General features: G+C 33.8%; 1 protein-coding gene across 5 annotated transcripts in view; it reads right to left on the bottom strand.

Annotated features, from left to right (window-relative positions):
• The window catches only part of CtBP (C-terminal binding protein), a 181,936-nt gene that overhangs the window by 71,565 nt on the left and 87,163 nt on the right, over positions 1-23,208 (bottom strand). Inside the window, exon 1 of one of the 5 annotated variants that reach the window (XM_035354207.2) lies at positions 12,594-12,733. The exons of the other annotated variants lie outside the window; for them this stretch is intronic. The gene's annotated coding sequence lies outside the window, so the exon portion shown is untranslated. Of the gene's footprint in view, positions 1-12,593; positions 12,734-23,208 lie in introns of those variants that run through there. 5 annotated transcript variants of the gene reach the window in all.

Genomic DNA, 23,208 nt, shown 5'->3' on the forward strand with positions numbered 1-23,208 from the left:
ATACCTTAATAGCTGTGGCTGTTTGTGACTACAAAAGGGAAGATCGAACAGGACAGGATTTAATGCTTCATGAGAATGATTCCTACGCAGTAAAACATGGACAGCGATTTTTGTTAAAATCCGAGAGAAAATTTGCCTAAATTTCAGATAAGTGAACAATCTTATGCTTCGTTAAATTGTTAATATAATATACTAACGTCAAAGCTTTTCTTTCCTTCCTTTCACAAAAAGACGTTGCGGCCAAAATCCAAAGTTGTTTTGCTATCGCTTAAATTACTGCAATGGAAACCAGGTCGTCTTCCTGAAAAACGGGATGTGGATGCAACTAGCATATTCACCGGGATTTGAAATATTTATGTTCACACTGAAAAATTGCATAAAATCGCCATTAAAAAAATAAAAATTTAATGTAAAATTTATTCATTTCCTGTGTACGAGACATCAGCAATACAACTTACAGATCTGAAGAAAACGTTTTAGCCAACTTATTTTATGATCACTGTCATTTCGAAAAAAATATAACAAGAAACACTTGGTTAAAAGAAAAGGACACAATTAAAATGCTTTTGATAACGAGAATAGATATAAACATTTATACTGTGATACATTATGAGACAATGAGCACCACGTAAGAATACCTTCACGAATCTTCACTAGAGATAATATTAAATTACGACACAAAAACAAAAGCAAAATTTTCATATCTATCAATACAGCAAAAAATCTTTTTTCTGCTAAGTATCCTTATAAAACATAGAATTATAGAATCACATCCTACAAAAGTTTTGATTTAAAAAGTTATCAGATATAGCTCCTTTCTAAAACTTGAAACATACATACATATTTATTTCAATTTAGGCTATTTTTAATGTGTTTTATAAATTAAACAGGAAAAGATATAGAAAGTGTTCATAAATACGAGAACTTGAATAAAAGTATTTTGTCATATTCACACACTACAGCTAACAGGTAAAGAAAAAACTGATCACATCTCCCCCTGAAACTACGTAATTCCTCTTAGTCTAGCAGAAAGAAAAATAACAGCACGTTTCACAGAGAGGTTAAAAATAAAATATGATAAGCGAAGAAAACAAACGTTTAGCGCAAAAAGTGCATTTTGATATCTATAGTAATTTAGTGCCCAAATGTATTAGTTTGATAAAGGACATAAAAGAAAGTATGAAATTTCAAGTGAGTTAGTTATAAATGGAATATTTTACTTGCCTTTCTTAAGTCTATCAACAGGTCAGAACGTATACCCCAGAAATCAAATTTTGACATGTTTCTAACATCTAATTTCTATTTTCAATCACTGACAAGCCAAAGAAGGCCGCTCGAGGTTCATAGTCCAGTGATATTGCGTGCATATCTTTCAATATAGATAACCTTCGTGGAGCTAAACGTCACTCTAAAAACTAGAAACAATTATATTCTAACTGCAGTTTCATTCAAATTCCCCAAAGCAGAGACAATTGCCTCTATTCGATAGTAACAGGCTCACAAAATACCATTAAAGGAATTACAAAAATTTTATTAAAAAAAATTGCTCATCAGAATGTTCTCAGATTAAATTAAATACTTGATTTTGGTTAATTTCGATAAACATTTAATAACTGAGGAAACTTTTTGATAATTACAATTGGAAAATAAACAGCCTGTCTATAATAAAATCATCCATACAAGTTAAGAAGGGGAAATGTACATTTGCAGCTATGCCGTGGTGATTGACCAACAGTAGCGGTTAATTGTCAGTAAGTGGAAAATGAACAGTTTCCTCGACAGGAAATACTTGTCGGGGCTTCAACAGCAACGGTGTCTAACTGCTCGAAATTAAAAATCGGGTCAAGTTCTGCGGAGATGAAGCTTACGTAGGAAAAACACGGAATACACTGACTGTAACCATAATGAATATTTTGGACTTGTTACATAAAATGTTTAAAATCATGTAACCTATTTATCATTTAATCATTCCTTCTCTGGATTGTTCAGCTTACTCATATTTATTATAATTCAGTTTTACCTTTGTAATTTGCAGCCACTGCAGCATAGATTTTACCGTCTATAATAATTGTCTATAATAAAGTCATCCATACAAGATAACAGAGGATGCAGCTATGCCGTGGTGATTGACCAACAGTAGCGGTTAATTGTCAGTAAGTGGAAAATGAACAGTTTCCTCGACAGGAAATACTTGTCGGGGCTTTCAACAGCAACGGTGTCCAACTGCTCGAAATTAAAAATCGGGTCAAGTACTGTGGAGATGGAGCTTACGTGGGAAAAACACGGAATACACTGACTGTAAGTAACCATAATGAATATTTCGGACTTGTTACATAAAATGTTTAATATCATGTAACCTATTTATCATTTAATCATTCCTTCTCAGGACTGTTCAGTTTACTCATATTTATCATAATTCAGTTTTTCCCTCGTAATTTACAGCCACTGCAGCATAGATTTTACCGTGCTTCGAAGGTATTGCTAAAGATTAATTTCTGTACATTTAAACGACCTTTGTTTCTATTTTTAAATTTCTGAAATCAAAAAATCGAATACAGCAGACTATATGGAGCATAAAGTTTCTTCACATGTGCTGATGACGAAGATTAAGAAGAAAACACTCGCATATCTTACTTTATTCCAATCTATAACTTCAAACTGGAATTATGCAGATTAATAACAGTGTTAAATATAAAACAGGTGTACTGACCAAAACACTAATGTCTCCCAAATTAAGAAAGCATTTTTTTTTTTCTAAAATAAGGAAAGAAATCACAATTAATAGCTCTCAAGTCATAAGATTTATGAAGTAACTTTTCCGTATAACAAATTTCAGAATAAAAAACGGGATATTATCAAAGGAAGGATATTTTACAAAGGATATTATCAGTTCACACGACAATACCCAGCAAATGTAACTGTACCGATAATCAGCCCCTTCCCAGCTATAAACCAATTATCAAATGGTCCATTCCCTTTCCCTTCAGATTTCCTGAATATTTAAATAAATGCATCAATGATTTTGTTTCCATGCCTAAATTTAACTAAAGTCGTACGATTCCCAGGTAAAAAATTTAAGCACTACGGATGTATAGGCCGTTATAAATATATTTAATACTATTTAGCATATTTTTTGCACACATCAAAACAAGCCTTCTTCATAAACCCTAGAATAAATCACTGTATCTAAATATACAAAGTCGTAAACTTTTTGGCAAAATCTCTTCATTCGACAAAGTATTACCTTACCAATTCATGGACTTTAATTTTTCCACTTTAAATTTTATGAGTCGATTATTTGAAAAATTATAATGCGTATCTGTTAATTATTAATGGGTCACCCCAGTTCTGTTAGAACAGCGATTCGTTCAGAGGGAACAATTACAAGACCCTATTCCCAGCGGCCGAGTGGTAAAGTCCCTGAACCCTGTTAGTTCCATTAAGGGTTCGAAACGGGCTGGCTGTATGGGCGTTTTCGTGGTTTTCCCCCTGTGCAACGCGCATACGAGCCTGTTTTCCTTAGAAAGTTCTCCATGAAGGCATCCCTCTTCTTAGGCAGATAAGCCTTTGAGTGCTTTACCAAAATCAAATAAACCAAACCTAAACCTGATAATTATGAAATGTTCAATTGGATGACACAGTGAACTTTTGAAATTATAAAAGCGCTTTTAAAGTTTTAGGTTTTTAAGTACAGTGAGTTAGTTTTCAAGTATTTTAAAACGATCAAATGGCATTTAGATTGGTCACGTGAAAAATTAAATACCTTTTACAGCATTTGTATTTTCTTTATTAGTTCCGCATAATGCATCACCGTTGCCGACAATTTTTTATTTTATTTTACGAAATGAAAAAAGCTCACACTGAATCTTATCAGATCATTAATTAGAAATGCACAAAAGAGATTTTAATTCGCAAGATTCTTATTGCATTACAATGAATCCTCCCAAAGAGGGGAACTTCGCTATTAATATTTCTATTCTTCTTTCAGCAGAGTACAACTAGCAGAAGATAACAATTAAAATAAGTTATTTCTTTAGACACTCGACAATACGTAACGAAAATCGCATTTAATTAACTTTTTTAAAGCACACTAAGCTACTGAAGATGATGCAGACGTAAAACATTACAAATACATTTAAAAAAATACACAAATTTTGTCATTCAAAAATTTGTACTTGCATCATTTATTCTTGACACATTAATAAGAAACAGTATATCCTTTTGCACCAATTTAAACGCGTGCTGTGGAAAGATGTCAAAAAGTATCGAATTTAAGAGTGTAAAGAGGTAAAGACTCTGCCAACAAATTATTTCACGCAACTACTCCAAAAATTTTAAGCCTGAACTAAATAAATATATTCAGATATTCACAAAATTATTTATTAACAGCATATATAAAGCTAAAAAAACTAAGGCGGGCAAAATCTGCAATGGTATGATAAAATAACAAAAATGGTAAATAAATGGAAAACGGTTGTTTATTCGGCTGAGGAAAAATTTAACCTAGACGGTCCTGACTACAAGACATGATTTCCACAAATAAAAAAATTTTTTCACCAGATTAAGGAGGAAGAGTTGAAATGATAATAAACACCTGTTGGATAAGGTGGCAAACCTACCGCCGGTCGTAACCAATCGACGTATAATATCACATATTATTTATTATCTTGCGCTCTATTTAATTTTATTGAGAACATTTTCAGGATACAATAATTGGATTTTTCAACAATGTAATCGCTCATGGTATAAATTTGACTCCAGAAAACATCAGTTTCGAACAGAAACGACTAATATCGCCGATTGACCAAAAGCCAAGACTAATTTGACCTAAAATTCTCTGAGAACGGCTAACGTATCCGAGAGGGGCATTTCTTGATTTGTCCTTTTCCATTTCATAACTGTGGTCAAAAGAGTTCAGATTCATCCCCTACAGACGAAACCTTTATCAGCAACCCCTACAGACGAAATCTTTCCCGATTCAACTGTTGCTAGTCACCATGCTTTTCATAATAATGTTCAGAGAGTCATTTGCTTAGACAGCTAACACTAAGTGATAATCAGAGCCAGATCAAGACTTTTAGAGGCCCTAAACATTTAAAAAGATTTTGTTGCCCCCCACATACATTTGCTCCTGCTTTTCCTCTATCTCAGTTTAGCTGCACCTTCCTTAGCTTCCGTGATAAAACCAAGAATGGAAATTTTTTGTTGTCCCTTTTCCTTGAGTCGCTGTCCCCTTTGCTTAATGCTTAACCACTTGTTTAACAGTCAATCCAGCTCTGCTAACAATTGCCCATTAGCTTGTTTAACTTAAAAATGATGCAAAGACGTAAACTACAGTTCTGTTTTCAATCACACGCGATTATCTTAAATTTAGCTTTTGCTGTTTTCTCACGTATTCTCTCCTGAATCATAAAACACAATTTATTTCCTAGCGTAAATTTCTTCTCTTTCCCCTAATTTCACAACTTAAAAATCGAGAGAAGAAAACTACGCGGTGCACACCAATTTTGAGGGAAGATGTTACGGAAGAATTTATGCTATCAAAAGACATATGCAAATTACACGTAATAATATTATTTGTTTTTATGCCATTTTTCTTAATGTTGCACATTGTCCTTTACTCCCCGTTCCTTGGATTACGGGTAGAAGCAAAATTTCTTGTAAAGTTATGAAACTTACGTCTAAAGAATCTAATCAACAGGAAAGGTCTATTTACGATTAAAAAATCCTTAAGAAAGAAGACAACTAAAAAGTGAATCTTCAAATATAACATAACATCGCGACCTTCGAGCGCTATACCACTCTAGTCCCTTAAGGTGAAACACATAATGGCCATGAAAGGACATTCGACTTGTTCATTCTTTACATTTTCCCAGAGGAAAAGAAATATCTATTTCCCACAGAATACAAATACGTATTCTCCCACCTGTATTAACACTTCCTAGGACTGGTGGTGTCTTCACTGGTTCACTTCATTATCTCAATGAAAGGAGAGGATGAATGGTCTTGGTTAAGATTTTGAAAGGTTGAATGAACGACCTTGAAATGCATGTGCAAATAACAGCAATTTGAGAAATTCTAGAAACTGGTCGTTCTTGTATTTGTGGTGGTGGTAGTTAGTTTTTAATCTCTACATCACTTCGATTTTCGATTAATTATTGGGGGGGGGCGAATGTTTTCAAAATTTTTAATTGCGTTGAATTTGGAGTAGGGCAATATGACCAGGCATCTAGGTGTTTAACGCCGTCTACATCACACCTCATTCTTGTACAGAAGTTCACTTCTTGAATTCAAATAGTTAGCAGAAAATATGCGAATACACTTTCTAAATCATTCGCTAAACATTCGTCAGGGAAAAATATGCCAATATGCGAAACAGTTAAATTAGTTACTGCATTAAAAAATAAAAGTTTTATGCAAAAAAAGCAATTATAACCATTATATTTTTTTAATTCGATTTCGCGTTAGAACGCTAACTCTTAAACAGTCATCCGCCTACGTTATTACCACTTTTAGTTACTCGGAAAGCAACTGTGCGATAAATAATGTATTTAAATTGAAAGAGAAGCAAGCGTACTAAGAAGCGTTTATTCTGAGGGTTTGTTTCAAACTTAATGGTAAATAAACCCTAGCAAAAATGTTATTTTATTACTAGCAAACTAAATATGTCATTAGGTAGGAAGTTAACTGTTAAACATCAGATGTTCAGCTGGCTATAAGGCTGTTAAACTGCCGTTCAGAAATCGGATAGGATGAGTGATCCAGATCTCAAGTTTTTCGTCCGATGATATTCATGTTTGAATTATTTGACATTTTCCTGACTTTTTAATTTTGTCTTTTCCTTTTGCTACAAGATAAACTCAGTGTTGTCAGTTTCCAAAATTAAACTTCTCCTTTAAAAATAAAATTAATATTCAGCACAGGAAGAATTTCAGTATATATAGAATATAACTATTTGATTTGCAACTAAATGTTTTATTAGGTCAAAATAACTTTTCATATGAGTTACTTTCTTACATTGATAAGCAACGCAATTTTAGAATATCGGAGATAATAAAAGATCTTATGCATAGTCGATTAGCGACACTGTCTGTTTATCATACCTACAGTGTCTGAGTGGACAGGACCACTGAACACTAGTAAGTCAATCCGGATTAGAATTCCATGGTAGCTGCACGAATCTTTTCGAGATTTTTTTCAAGAAGTTGTCAACGGAGGTATCTCTTTAAGACCTAGAGTATGCCTGATCCGATTAGACCAACAATAAAACAGGAATAATATTATTGCTGGCTGAAAATAACATTACCTCTTCGAAATGTCAAAATCATCTCAATACGCAACTGGTAATTTTATTCCTACTGGTTACTAAAAAATATTTTTTCTGCATGGAGTCTCGTAGTTTTTAATCTCTATGTCATAAATCCTCAATTTTCGTATAATGCGTGCGCAGTGTCATAAAAATCAAGCCTGCGATTACGAAAATGAGCAGATTACTACTATCAAGCACACAGAAAAACAGGAAACAGCTTTCCTTCCATGTGTATCGTAAAATAAATTCTACTTACAGCAAAGAGGAAAATTGCAAGACATTTTGCGAGCAAGTCTCGTGACCAGTCTTCGATCAAAGCAAGCACGATCGCATGAAGCTTATCGAAACACCTTGTGTTCAGTCACATGAACGACTAAGGAAGTGATTTATGGTGCACGACCCAAGAAATACTTCAGAAGGTAATGGAAATCACTAAATTTAGAAAGGTGAAAGTTTTTCTTGGATACCAACGTTGCACATCACTTCTTTTCCAGTTTCCATGACTTCCACAATTATGGATGACAGATCTTTTGTCGTTAAACTTAGCGTGGTGTTAGATATGAATTCGAACAGCATAACAGTATAAATAGCTAAAATATTTAAATATACAAAGATTTTATTGTTTTAATTTTTTAAAGCATGATGCGAGTATTCAGTGCATTATAAAAAAATCCTGTCCGAAATGCTCTTTCGTTAAGCATAAACTATTGTTAAATTCTGCCTTTCACAGTAGAATACTGCAAATTTGCAAGACGTCGTCTATAATCGAGCGTATAAAACTGATTACAATACTAAATTATTATTATAACAATTATTTCATAATAATAATATAACAATAATTATAAGTATTAATAATTATTTATAATAAATAAAATAATTATAAATAATTATTTCCTTTTATTTTCCTTCGAACTACTCTCCTCGTTACAATACACACATTTTTTAAACTACTACAAAATAACGGGCGCACCAATAATTTAAATACTTGTTAGTTCGACACAAATTTGATTCCAGACGAACGCTCTGACTGCATGGTTGGTTTTTATCGTTTTTTGCCATGTGTAATGTGAAAAACGTCTCCCTTAAAAAGTCCTTCACGAAAGCATCTCTTCCCTTACACATAGCACTCGTGTGTTTTTCCATACGCAAATAACCCCTAGCCTTTTTCTTTTGACCAAATATGATGCTGTATTTTTTTCCAAAATTCCTGTATCACCAAAAAAAAAAAAAAAAATAAATAAATTAAATTAAATTAAAAAAATAAAAAATAAAAATGCGCACACATGAGTCATATGAACCAACAACATATTTTGCTTAACAAACATCGAGTGCTTCTTCAGAATTGATATTTGGATTCTTACAAATTAAACCGGTGATCAAGGTAGGAAATATCACGTTTTGCAACAAATACTAAAACACACGAACGCAAAAAAGTTTTCTAAAAAATCTAAAACATGCCATTACATACACACAGTGAAAACACAGTACTGCTGTTTACAATTTCATTTGACATATTCAAACACTGTCTAAAACGCAATCAGTTACCAAGAAAGTAACTTAAAGGACCCACTGGATCACTTCCATATGAAAATGAATAAACTAAATAGAAGAAAATAACCCAGAGGATGAACCACAGTCAAAACCACTTCCTTCGCAAAAACCTGTATGCAAGTCAAAAAAGGGGGGGGACAAGACCATACAAACCGCCACGCCAAGAAGTCGATTAAAAGAGCTTTCTCAGAATGCACTATTATTTATTTTTTTTTACAGGGGTTTAGCATGGGGGGTGAAAACTGCCAAATGTTGATGCCACGCATCTCGGCATAACTGGAGGCGTAGTCGTTCCTTTCTGTCTGTGCGTTCTTGGCCTTTTTCCCCAGCCTGTGACATTTGGCCTGCCACAAACGAGACGTGTGGGCTGCCTCGCCTCCCTCAAGGGCAAAGAACTTGCAGAACGAGGTTTCTGTTCCAGAAGTGACTCCTCTTTCCTCAAGAGTTCCGCCGGCATCTTAACTCATGCTCATCTTTCAAGTACACAGGACTGAACCATGGGTTGGAAGATAGCGTCTGTTCACAGATGAAAGGAAGATCTCGTAGACCAGCGGAAGAACGGTTGAGTTGAGTAGAATAATTGGGGGAAGCCGTTAATAATATATTACGGATTATGTCTCTGAATGCATAAATACTTACGTAAGAACACATTCGGCTTTAGAAGTTAAACGGTCGAAAAAAATCATACAGATTTCCTTCACCCACGAACTTGGCAGTTATTAAATGTTTAGATGGACAGTTTGAATAAAAACACCTTCCCCTCCAATAGATATGTGCCTTCTAATATAGGTCTAATTCGAGACTTCTTTACACTAAATTTATATTGCATGTACCTGAAATGTCAAATAAAATAAGAATATATCACCAGCCCTTACAAGACACGTTTTCTAAAAACAATGTCCAAAAATAGTAACATTCCCGATAAAAAAAAGAAACTATTCCTAAAAACCCGATGAAGAATTATATTTCTTTAACATTTCATAGCCTGAAGTCAAAGTTTAATAAATGTTACTAAATCAATTAACAGTTTACTTGATGAAAATTATGTAAACAGGTAATTTCAGTGTGTTTTTCAATTATTATTTTGTAATCATTCACACTTTATTCCAAATATTTAAATTTCCTAGCAGGAATAACTACTAGTTATAACCTTTGAGGTTCGGTTTGCTTTATGAATGAAGTACAGATCACCAAGTTAACATGGATGACACATATCTGTATTGACATTTCGACTCCAATTAAGTTTCAATATTTTTATAGAACTCTTTTAACTTCTAAAAATGATTGATTAAAACTTTCTTTTATGACCTCCAATGAAATCAGAAAAACATAATAATGAAAACAAAATACTTTCATCTTGTAGGAGATATAACAGTTATTAGGTGAGAAACTTACTCTGCTAAAATTCTTTCAACCAGCTTCCAGAACCGTTGGCAGTGTATTTCATTACATATAAAACACTGAACTATTCCCTATCAACGAAATTCCCACATATTCTTTTTCATAAGCAGCACATGCTCAAAAAGTAAAGTATGAAAAAGACGGCGGATACTACCTCAGCAAATCCATTCTCTAATTTTTTCTCGCGTTTTCGTAATTTCAATCAAATTGCCGCCTGCAGTTGAGATGCACCAATAGTTACCTACCAAATGTCATGGAGGAGAAAATATAGAATTCTCCAATAGTAGTTACCTACCAAGTAGTATCGAGACGGAGGGCGGGAAAGTACAGAACTGGCTTCTGGCGAAAGGAATCTGTAGTGAAATAAAAGCAAAAGCAAAATCAGATTACATGGAACTCCGCGCTTCGGCTGTAACAGCTCCTTCATACGAGGGAAAACCTCTGATTGACTCCAGTTGGCTCCTCTGCTTCTCTCCTCCATGTAGCCTCATCTCTCCCTTCCCTCTTTTAGCAATATTTTGGGTAACTCCTTTCTCACGCCTAACAGTGGGAGAGAGACATTCTAATGCGGTCGAAGCAAGCACCCCATACGCTTTTGTCTTCAGAAAACGTCTCCTTTCATTATCATTCCATGAATCGCTTTAAGCTTGCTCCGTATTATGACGCATTAGAAAGAGAAGGAAGACTAGCAAGGGCGAAAGAGTTGGGGGGACAGCAACACATCAAGTTGGGAGTTCAGATAGATAGAAAGAAAATGCCGCTTGCTCTTCTGGAATTCTACGCAAGGCGCAGTATAGCCGGATCTTGCTGCTTAACATAGTAACACCGGATGCTCCTCGTGAGTGTAGAAGCAATTTAAAAATTGCAAAAGTAAGCCAAAAAGAAAAATTACTCAATTGACAAGAAAAGTTTAAAACATGCGCATCGAGGTCAAATTTTTGTAATAGTACTTCAAAGCATCTTCCTAAAGACAACGCAATTAACAGCAATCAAATGCGAATAATTTCAGAATTTAAAAAAAAAAAAAAAAAAAACATATAAATTAGTCGCTATAATAATACTACGGTAGGAACGGATTCGCGGAGAACTTTTTAACGGTAACTCTCTCATATTTTCGTTACGTGCTGTGAGATATCCATAAAACTTGTTCCATATGCAAGGTTAGTTTAGGTAATTCGATTGTAGTAAACCACACAAGGGAAGGCATGCCTTTGTGGAAATTTTTCCTAGAGAAACTGACTCGTATTTGCATTACACATGGGAAAAATCCCGAAGACCAAACACATGCAGCCAGCCCGTTCACCTGGGATCAAAACCAGGTCGAACTCTCAGCATTCAGCGGTCTTAACCACTACGCCATTCTACGCTTCATGAATTGTACCTGAAACTACATTAATGTTGCTTAGTAATCTCATTCATTCGGTCAGTGATGCATGCACACAACAAGAAGGGTTAATCGAAAGGTTAATAACGAACGAAAGCACTCGATATCAACCTAAGGGAAGGGATGTCTTCGGGAGGATCTTTCTATGGGAAACACTTTGGCATTTTACCTTTCACCTGGCGAAAATGCTATGGAACCTAGCCATTTAACTGCTAAAAAGGTATGTTTTCCAAACTTGAACCCTTCATTTTTTCAAAAAAATGTGTATGAATCTGATCATCTAAAAATACACAACAGTAAAAATATTAAGTACTGATATTTTAAAGATAAAATTCAAATAAAAATTTGTACTTTTCTGTTAACGACATATAACATTGGCACGAAATTTAAGTAAATGGGAACAATCCTAATGATACATAAAGCTTCATGAAAAGAACAACTATTATATTAATGCACAGTTGGTTTATAATGCGATATAAATCGGCTATCTACCAAATTTGTCTCTCTGCGGCACATTTCACGATTGGCGCTCCGTAACAGAAAAGCGCCAAAACATTTCTTAAACACGTTTCTGATTGCCAAAGAAAAACTTTCTAACTTTTTTTTTTTTTTTTTTTTTCGTACTATTATGTATTTCTAAACGAGCAAAAGAATTTACAGTTTTTTGGGCATTGCTTTATTTCCAGTAATTTCAAAGTTTTATCAGAAACGGTTCCTCAGTTTTTCAATAAAACTGCAATTTACAATTCATTCTACACACCTTCGAAAAGAGAACTATTATGTTAAAGTAAACTGCTGAATTCCTGTAGATGAAACAAACAAACAAAAAAGAAAGATATTTTAGTCATAAAAGGCAAACTTTCTCTTAGGATACTCCGCGATTTACGAATTCTTTCTTTCGAATCACAATATACTTTCAAAGGGGCAAAATACTGGTTGAAGACTTACCTCTTAAAGAAAGTAATAAAAATGAAAATAACTTTGGGTGATCATTCAGAAAAACATCCTTCCAGCTCAAAGACTAACAGGCTACTGAGATTATGCCTTTGTCAGATAAGAGATAAGGATTTCAACCACTCCGCTCTTGTTTTGTCAGCTTCCAACTTATGACCTTAAAGTCTGTTCTTCAGCTTTAAATATTCGTAGCCCACTACTAGAACGCTTACCGCACGTACACGTGGATCGCGACGCTAAAAATTTTAAGGAGCACTGCTTCAAGATACATGTCAGACGGAATGAAATAGTGAATGAAAACGGAATAAAAACGTGAAAATTAAAAAGGCAAGAAAATAACGCAACTTATAATTTGTTCATTATCTCCAGAAATTTATTTAGAAACCAATGCGTAATTTCCGTGCCGTGCGCATTAAGTTCCTTCAGCCTGTCAAAAAGGTACTACGTATTAAGTGACGCATGCTAAAAATGAATTCCATTTCTACCACACTGATCTCTATGCTCACAACAAATATAAAATCCTAATGCTTTGAAACGCGTAACACAGAAAAATGTAGCTGGACACGCATGCTTGTCATTGTGCTTAGCACTGCTATCGTTTCAATATATTTATCTTGTACACTTTTTTATATCTAATGTGCGTAATTTTAACAGAAACTACGAACTACCAAGATTAATCATTACATGTCTTACAAAGCGCCGTAATAATCTACCAGTGTAGGTAAAAATGCAAGCTACAAACTTGCAGTTTTTACTGAGAGTTTTACTATATCTACCTTAAGTAATATTAAATAAGTGATTGAGCGACAAGAAACATTCACAGTCCATTCTCTATTCAGCTGTCAGCAGCCGAATGAGCTGCCAGCGAAGTTTTGTTTCACTCGGGCGTAAAGCAAAAAGTTCCCACGAAAATAATCCCTTGATTTACTTTGTGGTTGAATGCTTTGCCTTATTTAACCAGATAGCAGACACATTTCTAGAACCTCGAGTATTTGAAGTAATCGGGGTTCTAATCATCTCGGATAATCGAAAACTCGGTTACTAGAGTTTTCGATTATCCAATCCCTTTTAAAAACACTCCTTTTTTTCTAGCGACAGTTTTCTCAATTTTTGAGATTCTAAATTACGTTAGAGATTAAATGTTAAAACACGTCACACACGTCAAAACACGACTCTAGTTGCTGCAGAGGCAAAGCACCTCTTATCTTTATTATACTATTCAAGGCCTTCTACCAGGGACACATTTCATGCACGCACACACAAGAGGAAGGGGGGACAGTTCTATATCTCCCGTTCTACTGGGCCAATTGACGAAATTTAAATTGCGTTTTTCATGCCTTAAAAGCGCGACTATATTATATATAGGACTGTTCTAACATATATTAGATTATATATAGGACTGTTCTAACATAGGTGTTTTGACACAAAATCGGAATTTTTCTGATATAGCATATCTATTTTTTTTTTTTCCATATTTCGATCCTATGACTCAAATTATGTCAGTGCCAAGTTTTTTAAAAATCGCGCAAGTAATTTTTAAAACATTAGCTCTCAAAATTTTAGCTTCACAATGTTAATTGAATTTGGCATATATTTATTAATCTCTTTGTGTTTTTTAATTTTGTTGTTTCCTTTTTTCATGATTCGATATTTTGGGTTCAATCCAAACAAAATTCAATAAATTAAGAACTTCGTAAAGTGAATTATTCTCGGCGCAAATGGAAAAAAAGTGCACCACGATAAATTAAATTTTTCGTTAAGTTTCTCACCCCGAAATTTACAAAAACTTATGAATTAAGCATAATTTGAGTGGCAGAATCGAAATATTTGGAAAAAAATCTTTATGCCATTTCAGAAAAAATCCGATTTTGTGACAAAATACCACCTATGTTTGAACAATGCTCTATATAAATCTAATATATATCCTACGTCGCGCTTTCGAGGCATGAAAAACGCAATTTAAATTTCATTAGTCGGCCTAGCAGAACGGGGGCCGAGTGTACCATTCATTCTAAGCATCCGCCTTTTTGTAATTGCTCTGGAAACTACAGCTTAGGCAGCATAGCCCCAGGATAACACTGCTAACAAACGGACTGGTTGCATGGAAATTTTCCTGGGTTTCCTCATGTGTAGCAGTACTACAGGATCCAACATCTCTTTTCGTGTGCTTTCCATAACTGAAATACACCAAAACAACGATGGTTAATTTTCACACTTTTCGTTCCATCGCCATCTCCAGCATCACAGCAGTTTTTGTTAATTTCAAATATACTTCGGGATTTCTTTTTGTTTATCACTCAAACCTTGAAAATATCGATCACTGTTTTCTACATTTATGTATTCCCAAACGCTATCCTTTCATACATGCCTACGAATTAATTCTCACTCACTTTTAACCCAAGTAAACCGCATTTTTTATCACAATGCAGAATAAAAAAGGCGTTAAATGACCCATCACTGATAAGAAAAGCCCAAAGATTACTCGCTGATAAACTTCGCCATTGTTTCCGATTTTCGCTATATCCTTTCTAATGTCACCAATTACTTTTTTAAATGATTGCCGCCTCGTTTAACATAGATCTCCGTTGACAGATGCCCAGTTTAAGACGTTTTACTGCAATAGAAAAAATATAGATTAATCAAAGCAGTTGTTTGGTGCTACCTTGTTTGGTACCTGGCAGGTTCACATCTTTTGCTTATCCTGAAATCAGTGTTTATAATTCACATTTTATGGCTTAGATCTTCTGATATGGACTCTCGCTGAAAAGCTAATTAATGAGTACAAGTTTGTTTAAACAATTAGTTTGAGGACTAATTCACCAGGATGGCGATGTTGGCAAAACCCAGGATCCAAACTCTGCATACGTAGAAGTTTAATTAGTTTTAGTTTTACAATCTTGGTGATTTCTTATATTCAGCGGTATTTATAACCCTTCAGAATACCAACAGACCAAGGTGACGAAGCTGGAGCTAGTAATACTAAAAAGTGTAATTATTATGTATGCTTGAAAGAGTGCAGCTGTGCAAAAAATACAATAATCGTTTGTTGGTTAATTTAATTAAAGGAAAGCAAGCAATTAAGTTCGCGTTACACACAAACCACGAAAACGCCTATACAGCCGACACAAATCCTTTTTATCAGGATTCGAGCCCGAGTCGAACTGTTAGTGTTCAGCAGTCTTATCCATTCGGACACTGGTGGACACAAATAAATAAACATCAGCAAAAACCTTTTCTGTGTACTGTAGGACTGGATCGTTAATTTCGTATAATTTAAGGAAACAAAAGAAGATTTGGTCATCATAAAAAGAACCATAACTTTAGAAACAAATGAATTTTCTTAATATAAACTTATTTATTCAAAAGCATCCATCTTTCTTTTCGCAATTAGTTTTCAAAATCATTAATAACCATTTTTAATGAAAATTATAACAAAGGAAGAGGAATGGCCCAGCTTTATGCAGAAAAGAATCGTTTTACCATCACACATCAAACACAAGAAAAAAAATCTTGCAGTTGATTGTTGTGTGACTGCTTTTAGCTGACTACGATAACGCCTGTCTTATGGTCGATGCAACTTTATTCATTAGATTTTGAAGTGTGAATGTTTAGGTTGGCTCGACTGGGCGTAATTCATAATAGCGCTGTTCGAAAATCAACCGTTAAACAGCTTAAGTTAAAATCACAAAGCGATATTTAAAACTGGAAGACAGTCAATCTCACAACGCAAATTGAGTATGGTATTGAAAGTTTATATATAGTAAAATAAGCTACTGTAGGAAGAAGAAAAACACTATCCAATGATCGTCGGCAACATGACTGCAAAAGGAAATACGAAATTTAGATGATTTATAACTGCGTTTAGAAGTAGAATATTCTGTAGGAGACAATATGAAACTAAAGACACTAAAAGCAGTATCCGATGAAAGACACTAGAGAACATTTCAATAGCATGATTATTATTTATTAGAAAGAAGCCCAACATAAATTGAGTGAAATAGGAAATATAACAAGAGATTTCAGATTAAAATAATATGCAATATTCATTCTTTCTATGTATTTGTAACCTTTATTTTTCAATGTTATGTTTCACCTTGAGAAAATTAAAATAAAAAATATAACTTGTCTGAAATAAGCAGATAAACTGAAAATTTTCACCCAGTTTTTTTATCCTTATAGTTTATTTTTTCTCTTCATACCTCATATATTAATATGAAAATTCTAGTTAATTTTCAAAATTTCAAATTTCATTCTCTACCTAAAGAAGTTGATGGGGAATATATCCTTTAAAAGACCGAAGCGAGCGTTACTGCAAGCGGTAACACTGCTAGTTCGAACAAGATTCAAATCCCACTGAACAACTGATTGCATGAAACTTTTCATGGTTTTCTCGGCGTGTGAATACGAAATATTTCCTTTGGAAAGTCCACTATGCAGTAATCTTTCCCATTAGGGAGATAGACCTCGCGTGCTGTCCCGTAATTCAAATCCAGTCCAGCTTTTCAGACACTCTCATTCTCAATGCGTTTTAAATTATTGATAAAACTGCATGGTTAACTTAAAATTCTCCAGTCCTCGCACTCCTTTAAGAAGAAAATAAATAGTCTTATAGCCTCCCTTCGATCGCTGAGCCGAGACAGACGGTCGGGAAGGGAGGGGGCAGGGATTTTCAACCTCCTACCTTGAAAAGCTGCCAACTCCAGGGTAACAATTTGTCGCGTGATTCAATTTAAGAAAGATCAAGCACTTTGTCAAAAATTTCAGACTGTCTTCAGCAACAGATATGGAAAACTCAGTGTATGATGCAGCTGTGGATTCCAGTAAAATGTCTTTTACAGTGCGATTCTAATGCAAATGTTCCAGAAACGGTGTAATTACGACAAAGAATCGAGGGATATCTGCCTAAGGGAAGGATGCCTTCGTTGATGGCTTTTTAAGGGAACTGGCTCGTATACATGTTACACATGGGGAAAATCACGAAAAGCCCGTTTGCGGGATTCGAACCTCAGCCCGAACTACCAGAGTTCAGCGACTTTACAGCTCGGCCGCTGGTGCGCTCAAACGAAATAGGAAGGGGAGAAATCATACTATTACTGTAAATGGATTCGGATAAGAATAATCGTTGTTTGTTCAGATACTATTGGAAATAGGGTCAGTTTGAATGCCTAGCAGACATCAGACCACATATATTTGTTCAGATACTGCGAGTGTCACCAAATCTTATAGTATTAAATATGAATTAACTTTAGTTATGTAAATTCCACTGCTGTTTTTAGCTTAAGAAGTTAAATAACATTTTTAAAGATAGAAAAACTGAAATTTTCTCTGTATATATTATATATATTAATTTTAACTCAGCGTTGCGTACTTGCAATTTATCTTCCATTAAATAACTGGACTGTCGTTCAGAGTAAATTCTTTTCACTATGTCTTGCTGAGAATTTTATTTTATTTATTGACTAATTTTATTTCATCTTCTGAAAGAATTAATTTGAACAGGCCACACCAGTGGCTGAGTGGTTAAGACCACTGAATTCTGGCAGTTCGACCAAGGTTCCAAATTAGAGGAAGGAGCTGGATGCATGGTTGGTTTTCATGGGATTTTGGATGTGTAACGTTATTACGAGCCAGTTTCTCTTAGAAAATCCTCCAGGCATCCCTTCCCTTAAGCATATAGCTTCCGTATGCTTTACTAGATTAAAACAAACTAACTTATTTAAGGTTAACCCAAGAAAGAAGATTAAGGATTTCATGAAAAATAAAAGATTTAGAAAACTGCACACACTAAAAGATAAACATATGGTAAGCACGAACTCTTGCAAGGGGGGAAAAAAAAAAATGCTACTCTACATCCTGTCACTAAACTGTTTTTATAACTGCAACAAGACGAGGAGACGTGGATTAGCACTTTTAATATTTAAAATTGTTATTTCGTTGAATAGTATTCACCGGCTGTAAACTGTAAATATGTTATACATATTTTTGTTTTTATCCTCCACCCCTAATGAAATTTTTTACTTCTTATAAAATGTTTCATTTATAATGTTTATTTTTGAATGGAATATGGTATCTACCAACCATAAAGTAGTCAAACAAATTTCTTTCGTTAATTCATAAAATTGACAACTCACTGGGGATTTATCGTGGGGTTGTGAATGATCGGAAAGCATCGAAAGTTTCTTATGAACGAAAAAAAAAAAAAAAAAAAAAAAAATTTCCATGTTCTTATTTCGCGGTTTTGGGTTTATTGTATGGTTTGGCGAAAGACTCCGCTAAATTTGGTGATTAATTGCTGGTCGACGGCAAAACTAACGAGTATCCTAAAAATATTAAAAGGATTCAATTATTTTGCACAAAATATAAAGATTTCAATGGCCGAGTTTAATTGAGAGTATATAATTGGAGCAGAGTTATACTGAAAGCAGAAATAGAATATAACACACATACAATATTTCCTTATTAACGCTAAACTTTTTATGTATTTAAAAATAAAATATACATAAAACGTTTATTTAAATAAAAATAAAAGTTTTATGAATATATATTTGCCTCCCATCCGTCTACATTGAAGGCGCAGTATTTTTGAAAAGTTTGTTTTAACAAGATAGGTCTGTTAAGTCAGTTGTCTCCGTTACCTCAGATAAATCCCAGTCTGAACGACTTTTTTTTTTTTTTTTTTTTTTTTTTTGCCCTGCCTTTTTTTTGGGGGGGGGGAGAAATGATTAAAATGTGGGACCTGCTTTCTACAAAACAGCAAGCGGATAGTCATCAAATCCATCACTTTTTTAAATTTATAAGATCACACCATAGAAAAGAAAGTATGCATGATGAGGACACGTTATGGTTAGCTGAATTATGGCCAACAGAACAGTAAAGCGTCGTTCCCACTGGGGTTTATCTGAGCTAACGGAGTCGGTTCCATGTGTCGACTAGCTCCGCTGTGCCTGCAATTCAGATTTTTCAAATAGCTGCCCTATGGGGAAAATCTGGTTTTGGAGATGGGTCGACTACGTTAGTTAGCTCAGATAAACTCCAGTGAGAACGGCCGTTAAAGGATTGAAACGAAATCAGCCTACATGCGGTCAAGTCATAAATTTTTAACCCTTTTTTTCACTGGGGGAGCTGAAAAGAAGCAATAATCTTGCTCGGGATCTTGAGAAAATGTGGGGGTCGTTTAAACATCTAACTTCTCTACATTCAGTTTTATACAGAGGAAAATACAAATTGAATTCTTCGAATGAATGCAATTTTGTACAATGAAAATGTATTATTGAACGATAAACTGTATTATTGAACAAAAATAACGAAAATGTATTATTGAACGAAAATAACATCTTTTTTTAAAGCCATAGGAGTAGAAAGACAAATATTTGTTACATGAATGAATTTGCAGTAAATATTGAGTTTTTCATCTCGAATGCTATGTTACATGTATGCGAAGTAGCTGAGTATCTGAGAAAATAGTCTCATAACCCAAATGGCTTTCAACTTTTTCACGTCTAAGGACTGTTTTTCAATTACATTGTGGTCGCTGCTTTTTGGCTAATTTTCTAATGACATATAAACAATAACTGTTTTTATTTTAGACTTATGAATAAAATAACGAAAACTAGACTGCAGAAAATTCTTCAGAATGAAGTTAAATAATACTGAAAAATACATTATTGATGCACTTTTGGGTTTTATATGTAGCAGTTAATATGGAATCCTTAAAATTATATATATCTAGGTAAACGGAACAAAATATAGAACAAAGTATAAAATATCAAAGAAAAATATCTTTATTATACAGTGTTCATTACCATACGTATATTTACGTAATATCAATATAAATGGTTAGTTAGGTTTCATAAATATATAACTTATTTTTATTAAGAATTGTTTAGGTCCTTCATCGGGATTAAATTATATACAATCAATTAAGATCCGACTTTTCCTTTCTTTTAATAATTATATATATTTATATACTATTTTATAAGTATACATAAAATATAGCAGTTTGTTAAGCTACATATTTATATATTTATTGTTTGGTCTGGTTTGTTTGATTATAGCAAAGCATTCGACGGCTATTTGCCTAAGGGTAAAAATGCCTTGTGGAGAACTTTAAAGAAAAACTTACTCGTATGCATGTTACACATGGGGAAAACCACGAAAACGCCAATACAGCCATCCCGTTCACCGGGATTCGAACCCCGGATCGACCTACCAGGGTTCAACGACTTTACCGCTCAGCCGCTAGTGAGCCACACACACATCCACACATATACATTAAATCATATTTACATGTCGTTTATAAAGAAAGTATAATTGAGTGCAATTTAATCATAAAGAGAAAATATTCTACGGAATTACTTCGCTTCGTAGACTTTTTGTAAGCTTCACCATATTTCTTAAAGAGAATCTCAGTGCAGTTCCATTTCCAAGCCGTTTTATGTACCTTATTTTTTATGCTTTGAATTATATTTAGAGAATTATTTCACCTGATTATAGCTGAAAATGCAGTTTTTTTAATGAGGAATTTAAGAGTAAGAAGAGAATTAAGTCCTTTTCTAATTATTCTTGAAGCACTTAAATTTTTTTTAAAAAAAAAGGGCACAATCATACGGATCACTGAACTAAGGTGCTCGATAGAGGACAGATTAATTAGCTACTAAATTTTGATTTTCATTGAGTAAAAATTAATTCATCTGCATTCTGTAAGAAAGCAAATATTCCAAAAATGTTTTTTATATTCTCGCAGTCAAAATATTTTTCTTAAATATTCAGCTAATTCATATTCAAACATTCCAATCCATTATAATTAGTAATAAATCAATATAGTAAATAAATAATTAAAATAAATGGAATTTTAACCTCAAAACTTTTCGCATCCTATATAATTTGTTTCCATTCTAGCACTATGTACATCCTTGTATACATTACTGACTTACAGTGAAGCATAGAGAACTTTGTAGCTCCATTCAAGTTTTTATTCCTGATATACTGATACTGAATTAGACCTAAAAACACTTTTCTTTTACGATATATCTCCCCTTATGACTGCTTATTTCCCCCTTCGCAATTATCGTCAATGTCTCCCTCTTGACCGCTTTCGAGACGCCCCCATTGAAACAACTGCCTACGGGAAGTTTGTATTTATGGCGTTCTAAGCATAATTTCCAGTAAAATCGGAAGCCTTAACAAGATAGCAGAAATCGACGAAAGCATTTTTACGAAGCGCAAAAATGAACGGGTTCGAATACTGACTGCTTATAAAATAAAGTGGTGTTATTGTTTAAGAAATCCGTAGGAACAACAGTGGCGGGATCTTCGCCGACTTTCAAGGTCGACAGGATAATACACAAGTACCGATAGTTATTGATCTGGAAACATAGGTACATAAATTACAATATACAGCAGAATACTTGGTTAGCGGGAGTAATGTAGATAAATTACAAACACCGAACCCCATAATAAAATAATTTCGCTTTTCTTAGTAGTAACAGTTATTCGGAATTTGACTTAAGGCAATTAGCGATAGCATTTATACGACAGCAAGCATTTCATCAGCAGAGACAAAATTCTGTGTTTTCAAATTAAAAAATGCATATTCTTATCATAAACGAAATGAGGAAAATTACGAACGAAATTCTTATAAGCTGCGCATTAAACTTGATCCAGTTCCATTATATAATGAGAATGGATGAAAGAGCTAGACATGGAAGTTCGACCCAGGTTCAAATCTTGCCAAACCTCTCTTTCAGGCAGATAGCCCACGCATGCTTTGGCTTTAAAAAAAAAAAAAAAAAAAAAAAAATGGTAATTTTAAATTTTATGATAAAATAATAAATTATTAAATACGAATCAAATTCAATAATGTAATACTAGTTTCGGTACAGCAGTGCTATAAATTTCTTCATTCTTGGACCACAATATATATATTTGCTAATCTAGTTCTTAATATTTAACATAAAAAGGCAGAAGTTTCAAGCGTAAAGATTATGCTAAACAATTATTTCAAAATGCTAAGTATTTTATCCTCAAAAAATTTCGATTCTTTTTAAAAACTGCGCACGAACTTTAACATTTAATTATATTCTATCACTTTATTTCAGAGCTCTGAACTCCGGATAATAACTTTGCCAGCCCATTTCTTACTTTGTTTACAAGCTTGTTATGACTCAGCCAGAAAAATCAGTACAAATTCCTTTCGGCTATAAATAAGTTCCATGCTCCTGATAAAAATCCGCGTGACTAAGAAGAAAAAGAAAAGAATGAATGAATGAAAAGGGGGAAGGGCATCTTCACTTTAAGTGACCCTGAGAGAAAAAAAAAAAAAAAAAAAAAAAAAAAGAAACGTTTTCATGTTCTTTAATTAAACACAGTTAGTTACACAACTATTTCTCCTCATAAGCACTGTGGGAACTTAAAAGTAAGTTACATGAGACAATAAAGTTTAATTTGAATGAGATGTTTTAGTTGATGAAGATACAATAATTATTTCGAATCAATGAACTTTTCTTACACAAACAGGTACGAATTCTCTAATGATAAGTTGTATTTTATCAATTATAAGATGTATTTTGATACAAAGCTATAAAGTAAATCATTTTGATTAGCTCATGAA

The sequence above is a fragment of the Stegodyphus dumicola genome, chromosome X1, assembly GCF_044657685.1.
Source record: "Stegodyphus dumicola isolate Sdum_Otavi_A_Nest chromosome X1, ASM4465768v1".
NCBI lineage: Eukaryota > Metazoa > Arthropoda > Arachnida > Araneae > Eresidae > Stegodyphus > Stegodyphus dumicola.